At 38.1% G+C, this 16,593-nt stretch overlaps 1 pseudogene; it reads left to right on the forward strand.

Moving 5' to 3' along the window:
* Positions 1-12,653: 12,653 nt before the first annotated feature.
* Positions 12,654-13,570, forward strand: LOC149249140 (putative sugar phosphate/phosphate translocator At1g12500 pseudogene; annotated as a pseudogene).
* The last annotated feature ends 3,023 nt before the right edge of the window (positions 13,571-16,593 follow it).

A 16,593-nucleotide genomic window follows, 5' to 3' on the forward strand; every position in this document is an offset into this window, starting at 1 on the left:
GGCTATTGAAGAGATGGAAAGGCAAGGTTGAAACCACTTTTAGTTTTGGAAATCACCATGAAAATGACATCATATAACCAAGGAACCACATGCATGTATCATGCATCCACAAACCAACAACAAAATCACACATGCAACCTATTATCTACAAAGTATCCCTTGTTGTAGCTTTTGATCCGACCTTATTTTCCACTGACCACCAATTCCTTACTCGTTCTTTACTTTCTTTCTCCAATTCCAAGTGAATGCTAGAATGCTCCAAGAATTCTCTGAGTGTGTAAGAGTGTAAGAGATTAAAGATAAAACTAGCACAAAAGTGTGAATTGTTTCTTTTATGCCTTTTTATCATTGAGATCTCATTTAATTTCATTTTCCTTATTTTTTCCTCTAATTTCCTTTGCATGCATATTTGTGTCTCTTCACCTTCCTTTTCTCCTATTTTCCTTATTTCTCATAATTAAATGAAAATGATTGTATCTTTTTCATTACCAATTCCTTTTCCAATTTCCATAGCCATAAATAAACTACAAGTGATTACGAGTATAATGTTTTCCCAAGATTTAACTTGGAATACATGTACCATGACCTTGGTCTTATTTTATTTACATGGAAATATCAACCAGGGGCTATTATAGCAAGAGGTAGAAATTATTCATCTTGTTATCCTAGTTGAACTCCAACTAAGATAGTAACATATTTCATAACCCAGGATTCATTAAAGATTTTTTTACACCCCTTAAAATATCTGATAGTTAAATCAGTGGATGATGTCATTTCTACTGCTTTTGCTAACATGTCTAGTCCAATTTCCTTCTTAAATTGAAACTGTTTCTCCACCAAGGCAAGTTGTTTCCTTAACTCCTCATTTTCCTTTTTCAAATTTTTAATTTGATAGAGAAGATGGTCTATTTTAGCTTTAATTGGTGAGGGAGAAGCCTCTTGTCCTTCTGTCGACTTTTATTTTTCTAGCTTTCCTTCTTTATGATGTTCCTCAAATCCTCCCTCAAATTCTAATGTAGAAATAATATCCTCAAATATAAAGGCATCTTATTCTATAGGGATTTATTTTTTCCTTCATTTTGTTATTCCTTAATTCTTTCCTTGAATTATAGTATAACAACATGGACTTCAAATGTGGAGGGGTCTTCCTCTACATGCTTTTCCTGTTTCCTCTCCTCCTACTATTCCTCAATCTTCTCCAATTGAGTTGTAATAGTATGTTTGTCAAGTGATAGGGTATATTTTCTTGAAATAGTTACTCACACCCTTTTCTTATGTTGAGCATGGAGCCTGATTATCATCTTGATTGTTCAGAGGTTTTTTGTTTCAACCGCGTTGGATCGTTGTTCCTAATAGGGTGGAAGGCCAACCATTTAGTCATCATCAGGGGAGTCCACGGGGTTCGGGGGTGGGGGACGATGAATTTTATGAGCCCCACCTGGTGGGGGTTCGAGGGAAGTGCCCTTGAAGCTAAAAATAGATGAAAAATTGCCTTGTAAAATATTGTAATTTCGTATTCAATTTGGGTCGTTCATTAGGCAGATGATATGACAGTAGAAGTTATGTTAATCTAGGTTTTTTCCACTAGAAGGAAACCGTCAATTTATATGAGGGAATTGTATTGCGTCTATGTATGATTATTCTAAGTGGGACAAGGAAAGGAGCTTGTGTGAGGGTGAAGAGGAAATTACAACAGATTTGTTATAGGTTGTATCTCTTTATTTTGCTAGATAATATAAAGGGAAGGACTGGTTGTCTCTCCATGGACGTAGCCCAAATTTGGTGAACCACATATATCACTGTCTCTCTTGTTTTATGTGTTTCTATATTTCTTTCCATAATATTTTAAGTATTTCATTGCTTCGTTAATTAATTTCTAACATCTTGGGGTCCTTCCACCAATTGAATTTTTCAATTTTCTCTTTCTCACCTTCACTTTTTCTATGACATCCCTAGTTTCTTTAGAAATATTTGTTATTTCAGCTACTATTTTAGGCTTTTTTTCTACTTTAGAAACAACTTCTTCTAGTCTTTCTTCTTCAATAGGGCACCCATCATGGCCCTTCTCTAATGATTAAAAACTACTATTTTAGGCATTTTCACTGCTTTAGAAACAACTTCTTCTAGTTTTTCTTCTTCAATAGGGCACCCATGATGGCCCTTCTTTGATGATTCACTAGACACCTCAACAGGTTCCTTTGTTTGTTCCCTTTTTCCTTCTAAATATGTACCAACATAAGTCTTAATAGAGCTCCACCTCTTAGGATTTTTACAACTAGGTATAAGAAATGTATTAACCCTACCTTGCTTATAAGTTGCAACTGTTATGCTCTTAGAGGATGTGGCTACTTTTATTTTCTTAGAGGTTGCAGTTGTTCTACTCTTGGGGGTTGTAGCAACCTTACCTCTAGAGGGTGTGGCTTCATTACTCATAGGTGTTGTTTCAACATTCTCCTCATGCTCTTCACTCTCATCATCCTCTGCAATAGCAAAAGGTCTTTCTATTAGGACATGCCATGAATTCCTTGCTGCTATAAAGAGTGAACTATGATTAAATTAATAAGTGCATGGTTAGTCAAGTAAGTTTTCAGATGTTTCAAATGTCACACTTCCTCTTCCAAGTGTTGTAAATATTTCAACAAGTAAGATCACAAATTTATTAGTTTCCATGTCCTCAGGTGTTTTAGTAGTTGAAAATGATAATTAAATATGATCACAAAACGACCCTCACAAGTAGTAAATTTTTGAATGAAAAGGGCTACATATTCCCAAGGGCGAGGAAGAGATGTTATGTCAAAACGATTGGCCTTATTTCTCAATTCCTCTCCTTAAAAATAAAGTCTTGGCTGATGGATTTACCACCTTTCTTGAAAACCACCAAGTTCCTGTTTGTGGTAACCTTGTTACACTTGCGATTACTTCCTATGTAACAAAAATTCAAAATCCTATAAGTTCAAAGTGTTGTTCATTTGAGGCTTAAGAAAACTCCAGAGAAACCAACTCACTAAAACCTTGTAACTTCTTAAAATTACTCAACCAACCAACATATTGAAAATTTTCCAGAGCCTCTGGGTATTGTAACAACATATCAACATTATTTGGTTCATGCCTTACCACTACTCCTGCCATGGTTGCCCAAGACTATAGCCACCCAATGCTGATAGAGACCTGTTATAGAGTTTCCTCAATTGACATAGATGCTTGTTAAGGAGAAAATATCGAGTTGTTGGAATTGACACCAATTACTCCATTTTTATTACCAAATCGGGTTCTTAATATGGAAAGGACTTCACTTGATTGCAAAAATTTCTAAATATAATGATAAAGGTAGTAATGGTAAGGGTAATGATGGAAATGATAACAATAGTTACCTCAATCCTATTATACGTGAGGGTAAAAGGTAATGATGTCTACAAAGTCCAATCATACATTATTATAAAGGGTGAGGTGAATGTCCATCAAATGATTAATGATTAAGGTGAAATCATAGTGCATCGTTTAATGGTATGATACACTTATCCCCCATACTTATTGTAAAATTCATCCTCGGCATATGTACATTAGGGTAATGTTGTCACTTCTTAATTACAAATCCCACAAATAAATGACAAAAGAACAAACATGTCCTTGGCTTACTGTTATGATGACATGTGACTGTGCCAGCCAAATGATGTTGTGAAGATCTCATTGTGGCACAAATTCAAAAGTGAAATTTTATTACTATGATGAGATGAAGGATGCATTTTCTAGCAGTAGATACTGTATCAGTTCTATACCAACTTTGAAGCAGCAATAATATCTCCAAAAAGGGTCTCCAACTGTAACAATGATGTCAATAAGGACAATATGAAATTGTAAAACAATGATGACATGAGGTCATATATTTAGTTGTAACAACAAACTATTAATCAAAGTTGAACTATATGTACAAAATGAGTCCTAGTTTTGACCTATAATGACAAAAATTAAAAAAAATAAATCAATGATTAGTAAAAATTATTACACTGTTTTTATAGAGAAAAGATGTTCATTACCAACAAGCTGGTTTTTTACCATCACAATCATAGAATAGTGCCCCAAAAGGGTTTTCACCATTGAATATATTATACACACACACACACACATGTCATTATTTATTTATTAACGGTTTTCAACTTTACCATCCCATTGCCAAAGGCTTCTTCTACCTCATAGGGACCTAACCACCTAGTTTATTGACTAAATCCTAGTCGCCTTTTTGAAACAATTTCTTTTTAATGAACCTATCATGCCACTTAGCACGCTACTGCTGAATAATATATGTTCGTTGCACAACAACCAATCAATTTTTGTCTAACTCATTTAGTTCTTTCATTCGTTGTTGTTGAGATGCAATCAAATTTAAATTTACTTCCAAGGCAGTCCTCAATGTTTTATTATCAAATTCAATTGGAAAAATGAGATTCTTACCAAAAACCAATTCATAAGGGGAAAAACATGTGATATTTCTCCAAGTTGTCCTATAAGCCCACAATACCTCAGGAAGTCTCTCCAGTCCAAGGATAATTTTAGGGGCGAATTTTCACCCTGTGGCGGAATTAATGGGTTTTAAATTTTTAGTGGGCGAATATTTTGTATCATAGTACATTTTTACAAATCACCTCAAATAGCCCACCTTATTTTAAGGGAGAGGGTAAAAAAGGTAAATTTAGCCCTTGAAGTTTAAGTGAATCCATTCGCCCATTTTCAAGAATAGGTTTTATTTAAGTGAATCCTATGGGCCAAATACCATATTTATAAAAGAGGTATGGTAAATTAATAAAAATATAAATAAATGAGAGGTATGGTAAATAAATAAAACATTTTTTATATTTACTCCATAAGTCACCTTATATACATGTAAGGGTGTAAACAAATAAAAATATAAGTAAAGTGGAGGTATGGTAAATAAATAAAACATCTTTTTATACTTACTCAAAAGGTATGGTAAATAAATAAAAATATAAATAAACTAGAGGTATCGTAAATAAATAAAACCTCTTTTTATATTTAGTCCATAACCCTCGTTCTATTTATGAAGGCTCAAGAAAGAGGTTTTATTTAAGTGAATCCTATGGGTCAAATACCATATTTGTAAAAGAGGTATGGTAAATTAATAAAAATATAAATAAACGAGAGGTATGGTAAACAAATAAAACTTTTTTTTTATATTTACTCCATAAGTCACCTTATATTTACGAACACTCAAAAAATGGGTTATATTTAGGTGAAACCTATGGCCAAAATACTATGGGACAAATACCATGAACTAGATTGTTATTAATACCATGCAAAAAACCATTATTAACCCTAATATTAGAATTAATAAAAATAAAAATGGCACATGGTATTGACCCATGGTATTCACCAAAATGGCACATGACCCATGGTATTCACCTCGAATGTAGCCTATTTAAATGGGGGAATTAAACCAGCATGTAGCCTATGCTAAGATTCACTAGGACTTTACAAAGTTTTATTATTTAGTGAAAGACTCGCCAAGATCTTACAAGATTTTATAATTGAGTAAAATATTTGCCATGCCTGGTGAGAGATTTTCCAAAAAATTATATATACATATTATATTATTGATAAAATCGCCTTCAATTTTTCTTATATACCATGGAGATTCGCCCATTTATTATATTTATAAATTTAGGGGGGGTTCTTAAAATTTTCCCTGCTCTCCACCTAATATTTTATATGTGCTACCATAGTTTTTGTAAGAATAGATTCAAGTACTTTATTAGTATTTTCCACCTTCCCATTTACATGAGGATGATAAGGTGAGGAAATCATATGATGAACTCCATATTTTCTAAAAATAATCTTGTATTAGCCGAGAGGTGAACTGTGCTCCTCCATATATTACTATTTCCCTTCACACTCAATATGATGCAAAAATTTCTTCAAACAAGAAGTATGAAACCACACAATCCGTTTTCATGGTAATTTCCCTTGCCTCTAACCACTTGGTAACATATTCTGTGCAAACAAGAATGTAACCCTTCTGCTAAGATAGGGGATTGATCGGTCCCACAAAATATAATTCCAATCTCTCAAAAGGTTCCACCATTAGTTTGGGTTGCAACAACAACTCATCTGATTATGTTGGCTGACCCATTCTCTAGCAGTTGTCACAACATTGAACATACCTCTTTGTATCTCATAATATGTGATGAGCCCCAAAAATGGACAATTATTTGGGCTCATTCAACCTCCTAATTTGACTTAATCCACCATACTCATTAGTTTATTGCATGTTTTTTATTATATTTATGTTAATAGAGTGAATTTGGTTAGTCATTATGCCAACAAGTCTAATGGGTGCTTTGTGTAGCCTTTTTGGTCAATTTGGAGACAAAATTGAAGGTCTTAATGAGCACTTGGCAGCCAAATTCGTCGGAAGACAAGGGAGAGGATTTGTAGGAAGGTGTCCCCTTCATTTATGGGCCCTTACCTCGAATTCTCCACCATCATCTCGGAGTTCAAGGGCCACCGAATCAATCAGCACAAGGGCAGCTAAGCAAGTCAAGTAGGACTGCTGTTAACTCCAAGTTTTGGGTAGCCGAGTCCCTAAAGTTTAGGAGGACTGTTGGGTCCTCAATTTGTATAAATAAGAAGGCTTAGGACCTCATTTTGGTTAGCCAGTGGATGTTAGCTAGTTAGCCAGTAGATAGTTAGCTAGTGGTTAGTCATTTTGTAGCCAATAGTTAGCTAGTTTATAGTTCGATTTGGATGCAATACATTAGCTTTGCTTTCAGCTCATTTGCAAGTTCTTCTTGTGGATAGTTTTGATGTAACTTTTCATTTCTTGATCAATAAAGATGAATCCAGCTTTGCACCAGCTCAAAATCTCTCTTGGGAGGCTGTAGCTCTTGGGGTTGGGCCCATCTCAAGCGCCCAGTACCTCCTTCGTTTATCTTTATGTGTTTGCTGCGTTCTTAAAATAAAATCGGCTATTTAGATTTAGATCTTGCTTCGTTATTTAGATTTCTTTTGATGGTTAAAGTAGCTGTTTATGTTTAGAATATGTTGGTAGGATAATAACAAGAAAAAGCTCCAAAAAAGCGTCAGCAAACGCTTTTGGTTTCACCTCTTCCTTATTGGATCAGGGGCTGGAGTTGAAGTAACCATGCTGTCCCAAACAAAAACACTTTCTTTGCTTCACCATGCAATCATTAGTGTTTGAATCTCGTTCGTAGAACTTGATATCAGTTTGGATGCATGCTTAGGTTTATGATCACTTAGTTTCATAGTTGTTTCACATGGTTTCACTGCAAATAAACTTCTGTTCATTTCCTTTTGCTGTTAGGTCAGATTAGAGTGAAGTAACTAGGTCTTAGGTTTTATAACTAGATCTTGGTTTTCTTGCATGTCTTTGTTTGTTCAGTTTGAAAAACCACTTGTAGAGTACCTGTTATCCTTCCTTACCTGCACATACCCCATCCAACCTACCTGTTTCATCCTTCACTCAGAACCCTTACCTTACATTTACCTCATTCGCTTGCCATGATTCTCATCTTCTTGTGCAACATCGTTTCATCCCTTCTTGGAACAAGTCCAGCCATCTACACCTTCTCCTCAACTCCATCCTCCAAGTCTTGAACTCCCCTACACCCCTATTTCACCTCCATACTCATTCCTCCACCTTTTTCCCTCCATCCATGCTCCAAAATTCCATTACTAAACATCCTGTAGAAGAATTACAGAACATCCTGTAGAAATCCTAAACATCCTGTAGAACCCCTGCAGACTTCCTGTAGAAGCTCATAAACATGGTTTCTTGGCAGCCAAACTTTGTGAGACTCTCTGGAAGGGTGTTAGGGACCCCTTAGACCCTCTCTGAACCTTCCCAACCTTTCCCAAGCATTTCTCCTCCTTGATCCACCTCTGCACAGTGAAAAGCCAGTTAAAAGCACATGCATGATAATTCCAACAACTTAATCAAAAATACAAAAAGATGTTTTATTCAAATAGAGATAACTTAAACACATGTATTTTACCTGCATAGAAGTAATGGCATCTCTTTCAGTAGTTTGCATTCACATCTTTGCATCAGTAGGACTAGCTGGTAGAATTAGGGTTTGCTAGGGTTTGCGTTTCTTTTTGGGCTTTCAGTTTCTTTCCGCAAGTAGATTAGCTTCCTTTGAGCTAGCTTTCATCCATCAGTTAAAAAGCTTCTTCTAAGAGCTCATAGAAGTTGGCTTGAGCCCCTAGCGGACTTGTGCCAGCTGACCAAGTGACAGCTACGGCAAGAGCTAGTACTTGTGCATACAGCACCGTCACTTCCAAGTTTGTTACGAACTACCGGGTTGATAAAATTAAAGAAGGGAGTTCCAGGAGTTGTAGCATTATTGCTACAATACTGGGGCCCACCATCTTTTTGGCGCCGTTGCCGGGGAAGCGTCAGAGTATTGGTGATTGTCGCTTTTCTTCTATTTTCCACTACAATCTTTTGCTAAGTAGTTTATTTCATTTCCATTATGCAATTTCGCTTATGCAAAAGTAGATTAGCATTTCCCACTTTCATAGATTAGCATTTCTCGCTTTCATAGATTAGCATTTCAATTCTGCAATTTCATTTCTGCAAGCGTAGATTAGCATTTCAATTCCGCAAGCGTAGCCTAGCATTTCACTCCTGCAATTTCATTTGAGCAAAATAGATTAGTCCTTTCCTGCTTTCATTTCAATTCCGCATTTTCGTTTTAGCAAGATAGTTAGTTGCAGTTCAATCTATTTTAGTTTTGCAGGTACAAGAAGAAAAATACAAAAAATCAACCAAAAAGATTTCCTTTCATGCCTTGTAGGAGTAGAGATAAGTTAGAAAAATGATTTCACAACACCCCCCATTGCTTCACACGGCCAACCTTCTCTCTTCTTCGATGGCTGTGACTAAGAAGAAACCTTGGATGGACATCAAGGCATATTTAAAGAACCTCTAGGGGAGAAGAAGAAGAAAACATTCCTCTAAGCGAATGGCTACAAGCAGAAATGTTGGGAGCAACATCTTGTCCAAAGATGAATTTGAAAATCAGATCAAAGATTTCAAGAGTGATATGAGGCAGTTTCTTGCCATGCAACTGGATACCTTGCGGATCCAATAGAAGCAAGAGGAAGCCAAGAGGGCTTTGGTCATTTTTTGTCCTAGGTGCACTAGAAAGCATCCTAGGAACGAATGTCCATTGTACTCCATAGAAGTGTGTTTTGTTTGTGAAGAATACCATCCTATAGATCAGTGCCCTTCCTTACCCAGATTCAAAGCTGCATACCAGAGAGCCAAAGGAGCCACTGAATCACTCTGTTATATGAACCAAAGGAGGTCACATGGACCCATACCCTACCAGCAGGGAATGCAAGGTACATCCCAGACCTATTATGACCCCTATCAAACCACTTCCATACCCTCTTGGGGTCCCCCTTCTCATCCTTCCTGGTTCACACCTCCTCCTTGTTCCTTCACAGATCCATATTATGCCCAACCAGTTGCTCATTCGTTTCACTCTCATGCTCAACCACAGCCTCAGTGGAATGCACCTCATCAAGGGTGGAGGCCCCAATACAACACTCCTCTTGCTTCTTTTCCTCCACCACCTGCTCATCCACAACCATCGCCTCCTCCTCCACCAAGGCAACCCCAAATGCCTACCCAACCACAATGCCATCCATCTCCATCTCAATTTCACACCTCCACTCAACTACCCGTACCATTTCCAAAGCCATACAATGGAGTAGCTCAACCCAATTGCAAAGTTGAGGCACAACATGTCCAAACAACTCCTCTTCAGCTCAATGATCTTCACCATAGCTCAGGAAAAGCATTGCAAAAAAGAGATCATCTTGAAAGCATTGAAGGATCACATCCAGCAAAAGAAGATTCAGAAGAGGAAATCAAAGAACCATGGGCTTTACTTGATGAAGAGAAGACATCAGAATCAGAGATAAAGAAATATCCTTCATGGTTACCATCCAATCTTCCACGTATTCAAGAGAAAGATCAGCAAAAAGAGGAAGATGAGGAAGTCATGTTAGAAGGTGACATGAAACATGATCCAGATTAGCAAAAGAACCAAGGATATCAAAGCCATATTAAGACATGGTTCCAAACAGTCACTAAGTTGCAACAGTACTCTCTTCCTCAGCTATGTTTGATCCGTTCAAGGTCAGATCATTTGGTCTCTGAGATCTGGATACCTATCCAAGCATGCATTTCGAGCCTCCACATCATTTTGTCTCTAATCTCGATGTGCACATGGCTCCATTGGAAGTATTCTTATACTTGAGAACGATTTTGTTTTTCAAGTAGGGTAGGGTAGAAAAAAGAAAAAATAAATAAAAAAGAGAAAAAAGAAAAGAAAAAAAAATGAAAAAAGAGGAAAATAGAAATCTAAGGTGAAAACCTCCTCGGAGGCGCCTTAGATTGACTCATTGATTGAAAACCTCCATGAGGCGGTCAATGGGTTGAAAAAAAAGAGAAAATAAAAGGGAATAAGATCTTTGGGTGAAAACCTCCCTTGGAGGCGCCCAAGGCAGGCAATTAGGGTGAAAACTTCCATGAGGCGCCCTAGTTGTTTTTCAAAAAAAAAACAAAAGAGAAAAAGAAAAAGAAAAATAAAATTAATTCCATTGGCTAATTGCAGGTTGCAAGAAGGACGTTTCATGACAGGAGGAGCACTCAAATCAAGGTTAAAGGAATTTTTCTTGTGCCTTCTACAGGAAGCTCTGTATTTCTACAGGAAACATCCTGTAGAACCTTTGGATGAAAAAAATTCAAGTCTAAAATGGAATCTGATGGTGGGAATCTGTTGATTAGGCCTACAAGCACTTGTGTGTCCATCCCTTGCCCTTCTCCATCATTTTTTCCACCTCATTGTGCTTCTACAGGAACTTCCTGTAGAAATTGTGGGAAACTAGACATGGATTTCAAAAAGTGGTTTGGCAAACATGGTAGCTTCCTCAATGGTTTAGAAGCCCTCATGCAATCTTCCAACTCCTCCTCCATCATCTCCATACCTGCATCACAGCCCAAGCTCAGTTTTTCCTTCCATGCAAACATTTGCAAAAAGCCTTGAGGCAAAAATCCATAGAACAAAATTTGTTTTTGCCATAACTTGAAAACCATGCATCCATTTGACAAACCGTTTTATGGGGAATTGTACAAGGGTGATGGAAACATGCTTGAGCAGTTTCAGCCAATTCTGGTGCATGGTTTCGAAGAAATCAGCCTCCATCACCATCAGCCATTTTTGCATTTTCTCCATAACCGTGCATCCGTTTCAAAACCTGTTTCATGGGGAGATGCACATTGGTGATAGTAACCTACCCAAGCAGTTTTAGCTGATTCTGATCCACGTTTTCCGAGAAATCGATCTCTGAAATCTTCAGCCATTTTCCATTTTTCTCGAAATTCGTGCATCCATTGATCACGATTTTGCTATGGGAGATGCATCATGATAATAGAAACATGCTTAGCAAGTTTCAGATCAATCCGCTTTACCGTTTGGGAGAAATGGCGAAAACAAGTTCTGGTTCTGTGACATTGCAGCAGCAGCAGCTTGAAGGTGCAGATTTGAACGTGGAAACAAATGCATGTAGCTTAGATCTGGTCAGAGGACACCTGCACAAGGAAAAGAAATCAAAAATCATCATCCAAGCCCTCATGCAACCAAAGGATCCAAGCATGCAGCAACAGAACATGAGCATGCAGCAACAAAAAGCTTCACAAGCAGCCGTTTGACTTCAGGTACGTGACTAAACCTTTTTCATCTATTGCATGAATCTAGTCTAAGCATTGCATGAACGAATGGAATGGTGAAATTAAGCCATGAATGTAGCAAGGCACCCAGTTCTCTAGCACTCATGAGAAAATCACGCAGCATGCGTGGATAGTCATTCACGTGGAAGATGAGAAACACAGGCAATGGAAGATTTGTTGAACTTCAGTGCACAGGGCATCAATTGATTAACAAATAGAAGAAGACATGCAGTTCATGATAGCACAGCAGTTCATATGGGCCAGCACACGTTTTTGCCACCTCACTCCACCAAAAATCACGCAGAATTAATGAGCGCTCAGCCGAAACTCATAGACTGTTGTTAACTTGCACTTGCATCATTTTCAACTGAAGTATACATCCTCTGCTTCCTCAAAATGATTAACCTATCATCCTTCGCTAATTGTTTTGGCCTGTTCAAAATTCTCCAGCATACCAAGATTGTGCAGAGGCACAGAGACATCCTATGGAATCTGGCTAACATTCTACAGGAAGACGTTTTACAGGAAAATACAGCAGAGTCTTCCAGGGCAGAGTAAGCTGCTTGGTTTTCAGGCGGAACTGGGGTGGAGCTCTCTGATGAGATTTGTGTTTGCACTCGCTTCTCATACATCTCAATCTCAATCTGAAGCTGTTCCCAATAGGAACTGATCTCTCTTTCATCTCTCAGCTCGAGGAGGCTAAAAAGATCACCAAGTTGCAGAGTTGGGGGAGGCTTATAATAACGAGACATCCACATCTGTTTTGGGTCCATCTGAGTCCTACACAGTATAGACAAGTACCCAGACGATGCTCAGGTCTGGAAACCAATTGGGTCTTCCGAATATTGATCAGATCTGATTTTTCAAGCCCTCTCCAGCTATGGCTGAAACACAAACATGGACGAGGCGGGGCAGTAATCCAAAGCTTGAACAAGAAGTTATTGACATACCTCCAACCCCAACAGGAGATGGAAAATATGGTGCATTTCCTGTGTCCCAGACTATTAAAACAGCTCTCGTTATTGCAGCTTGGTACTCTTCCAATATTGGTGTGCTATTGCTTAACAAATGCCTACTTAGTTTTTGGATGCAGATACCCAATATTCCTCACAATGTTGCACATGTGTGCCTGTTCATTTTATGGTTTTCTGGCAATTTCATGGTTAGAGATTGTACCAATGCAGTTCATCGTCTCCAGGAGACAGTTTCTTGAGATATTGGCACTGAGCTTCATTTTCTCCTTCTCGGTTGTTTGTGGCAATATTTCTCTGCGCTATTTGCCAGTCTCCTTCAATCAAGCTATTGGGGCAACAACTCCCTTCTTCACAGCAATATTTTGCATTTATAATAACATGTAAGAGGGAGTCTTCTGTGGTTTATATGGCCTTGGTGCCTGTGGTATTTGGAATTGTTATTGCAAACAACAGTGAGCCATTATTCCACCTTTTTGGCTTTTTGGTTTGCCTAGGATCAACTGTTGCCAGAGCATTGAAATCAGTTGTTCAGGGGCTCCTGCTTACCTCCAAGGCAGAGAAGCTTCACTCTATGAATTTTCTCATGTACATGGCACCAATTGCTGCGCTGTTATTGCTTCCTGTTACTCTTTTTGTGGAGGGTAATGTATTAGCTATTGCTATTGAAAAAGCCAGAGAAAACACCTTTATCATATTCCTGTTGCTTGGAAACATGACCATGGCTTATCTTGTGAATTTAACCAACTTCCTTGTTACAAAACATACGAGTGCCCTCACGTTGCAGGTTTTAGGAAATGCCAAGGCCACCATTTATTCCATATGATTGCATATACTTGCACACTCATAACAAGGGTGAGAATTCACTAGGAAAAGCAGCAGGCAACAGAAAGTTAGCAGATTGTTTCTACAGGAAGACAGAGAACTGTTTCTACAGGAAGTTTGGAGAAAGGGCAGCAGAAGGAGAAATCGGCCGAGATTTTAGCAAAGGAGGCCACCAGGGCCATCAAAGATGAGGAGAGAGATTGGTTGCTCAGAGGATGAGCAACACTTTCAGTAGGGGGGTGATGATGAACCCCAAAAATGGACAATTATTTGGGCTCATTCAACCTCCTAATTTGACTTAATCCACCATTCTCATTATTTTATTGCATGTTTTTGATTATATTTATGTTAATAGAGTGAATTTGGTTAGTCATTATGCCAACAAGTCTAATGAGTGCTTTGTGTAGCCTTTTTGGTCAATTTGGAGACAAAATTGAAGGTCTTAATGAGCACTTGGCAGCCAAATTCGTCGGAAGACAAGGGAGAGGATTTGTAGGAAGGTGTCCCCTTCATTTATGGGCCCTTACCTCGAATTCTCCACCATCAGCTTGGAGTTCAAGGGCCACCAAATCAATCAGCACAAGGGCAGCCAAGCAAGTCAAGTAGGACTGCTGTTAACTCCAAGTTTTGGGCAGCCGAGTCCCTAAAGTTTAGGAGGACTGTTGGGTCCTCAATTTGTGTAAATAAGAAGGCTTAGGGCCTCATTTTGGTTAGCCAGTGGATGTTAGCTAGTTAGCTAGTAGATAGTTAGCTAGTGGTTAGTCATTTTGTAGCCAATAGTTAGCTAGTTTATAGTTCGATTTGGATGCAATAGATTAGCTTTGCTTTCAGCTCATTTGCAAGTTCTTCTTGTGGACAGTTTTGATGTAACTTTTCATTTCTTGATCAATAAAGATGAATCCAGCTTTGCACCAGCTCAAAATCTCTCTTGGGAGGCTATAGCTCTTGGGGTTGGGCCTATCTCAAGCGCCCAGTACCTCCTTCGTTTATCTTTATGTGTTTGTTGCGTTCTTAAAATAAAATCGGCTATTTAGATTTAGATCTTGCTTCATTATTTAGATTTCTTTTGATGGTTAAAGTAGCTGTTTATGTTTAGAATATGTTGGTAGGATAATAACAGGAAAAAGCTCCAAAAAAGGGTCAGCAAACGCTTTTGGTTTCACCTCTTCCTTATTGGATCAGGGGCTGGAGTTGAAGTAACCATGCTGTCCCAAACAAAAACACTTTCTTTGCTTCACCATGCAATCATTAGTGTTTGAATCTCGTTCGTAGAACTTGATATCAGTTTGGATGCATGCTTAGGTTTATGATCACTTAGTTTCATAGTTGTTTCACATGGTTTCACTGCAAATAAACTTCTGTTCATTTCCTTTTGCTGTTAGGTCAGATTAGAGTGAAGTAACTAGGTCTTAGGTTTTATAACTAGATCTTGGTTTTCTTGCATGTCTTTGTTTGTTCAGTTTGAAAAACCACTTGCAGAGTACTTGTTATCCTTCCTTACCTGCACATACCCCATCCAACCTACCTGTTTCATCCTTCACTCAGAACCCTTACCTTACATTTACCTCATTCGCTTGCCATGATTCTCATCTTCTTGTGCAACATCGTTTCATCCCTTCTTGGAGCAAGTCCAGCCATCTACACCTTCTCCTCAACTCCATCCTCCAAGTCTTGAACTCCCCTACACCCCTATTTCACCTCCATACTCATTCCTCCACCTTTTTCCCTCCATCCATGCTCCAAAATTCCATTACTAAACATCCTGTAGAACCCCTGCAGACTTCCTGTAGAAGCTCATAAACATGGTTTCTTGGCAGCCAAACTTTGTGAGACTCTCTGGAAGGGTGTTAGGGACCCCTTAGACCCTCTCTGAACCTTCCCAACCTTTCCCAAGAATTTATCCTCCTTGATCCACCTCTGCACAGTGAAAAGCCAGTTAAAAGCACATGCATGATAATTCCAACAACTTAATCAAAAATACAAAAAGATGTTTTCTTCAAATAGAGATAACTTAAACACATGTATTTTACCTGCATAGAAGTAATGGCATCTCTTTCAGTAGTTTTCATTCACATCTTTGCATCAGTAGGACTAGCTGGTAGAATTAGGGTTTGCTAGGGTTTGCGTTTCTTTTTGGGCTTTCAGTTTCTTTCTGCAAGTAGATTAGCTTCCTTTGAGTTAGCTTTCGTCCATCAGTTAAAAAGCTTCTTCTAAGAGCTCATAGAAGTTGGCTTGAGCCCCTAGCGGACTTGTGCCAGCTGACCAAGTGACAGCTGCGGCAAGAGCTAGTACTTGTGCATACAGCACCGTCGCTTCCAAGTTTGTTACGAACTACCGGGTTGATAAAATTAAAGAAGGGAGTTCAAGGAGTTGTAGCATTATTGCTACAATACTGGGGCCCACCAATATGGTGGGCCAAAAATATCCCATTTGCAACACCTTATGATTTGTTCTCCTATCTGCAAAATTCCCTCCACAAGGTCCATAATGATAGGCCTTAAGGATCTCATGGATTTCATCCTCCCTCACACACCTCCTAATCTATTGATCTAAACCAATGTGAAAGAGGTTTCCATCCACCCAAAAATATTTGGCACTTTATTGTACAATCTTCTTTCTTTATCTAGGAGAAAGGTCATGAGGTAGCTTTCTTGTAGTGAAATAATTAGCAATATCTACATACTAGGGTGAATAAGTGGATACTAAAACTAGATATTCATCTAGAAAAGAATCTTCAATAGGAAAATCATCAGTAGCATTAGTTAACATAGAAATAAGATATGTTGCAACATTATCTTTTCCAGACTTATCTATGATAGTAATATCAAATTCTTGGAGTACAAAAACCACCTAGTAACCATAACATTTGTAATAGGCTTGTTCATTAAACATATGATGGATGAATGATCTGTATGCACAAATTTTTTGTAACCAGTGATATAGTGCCTAAATTTACTAATAGCATGTACAAGAGCAAGGAATTATTTCTTTGTAACAATGTAATTTACCTCCACAACAACCAAA

This window comes from Pinus tabuliformis, chromosome 7 (genome assembly GCF_031772625.1).
Source record: "Pinus tabuliformis cultivar Carrire ecotype Pingquan chromosome 7, CPIR1, whole genome shotgun sequence".
Taxonomy (NCBI): domain Eukaryota; kingdom Viridiplantae; phylum Streptophyta; class Pinopsida; order Pinales; family Pinaceae; genus Pinus; species Pinus tabuliformis.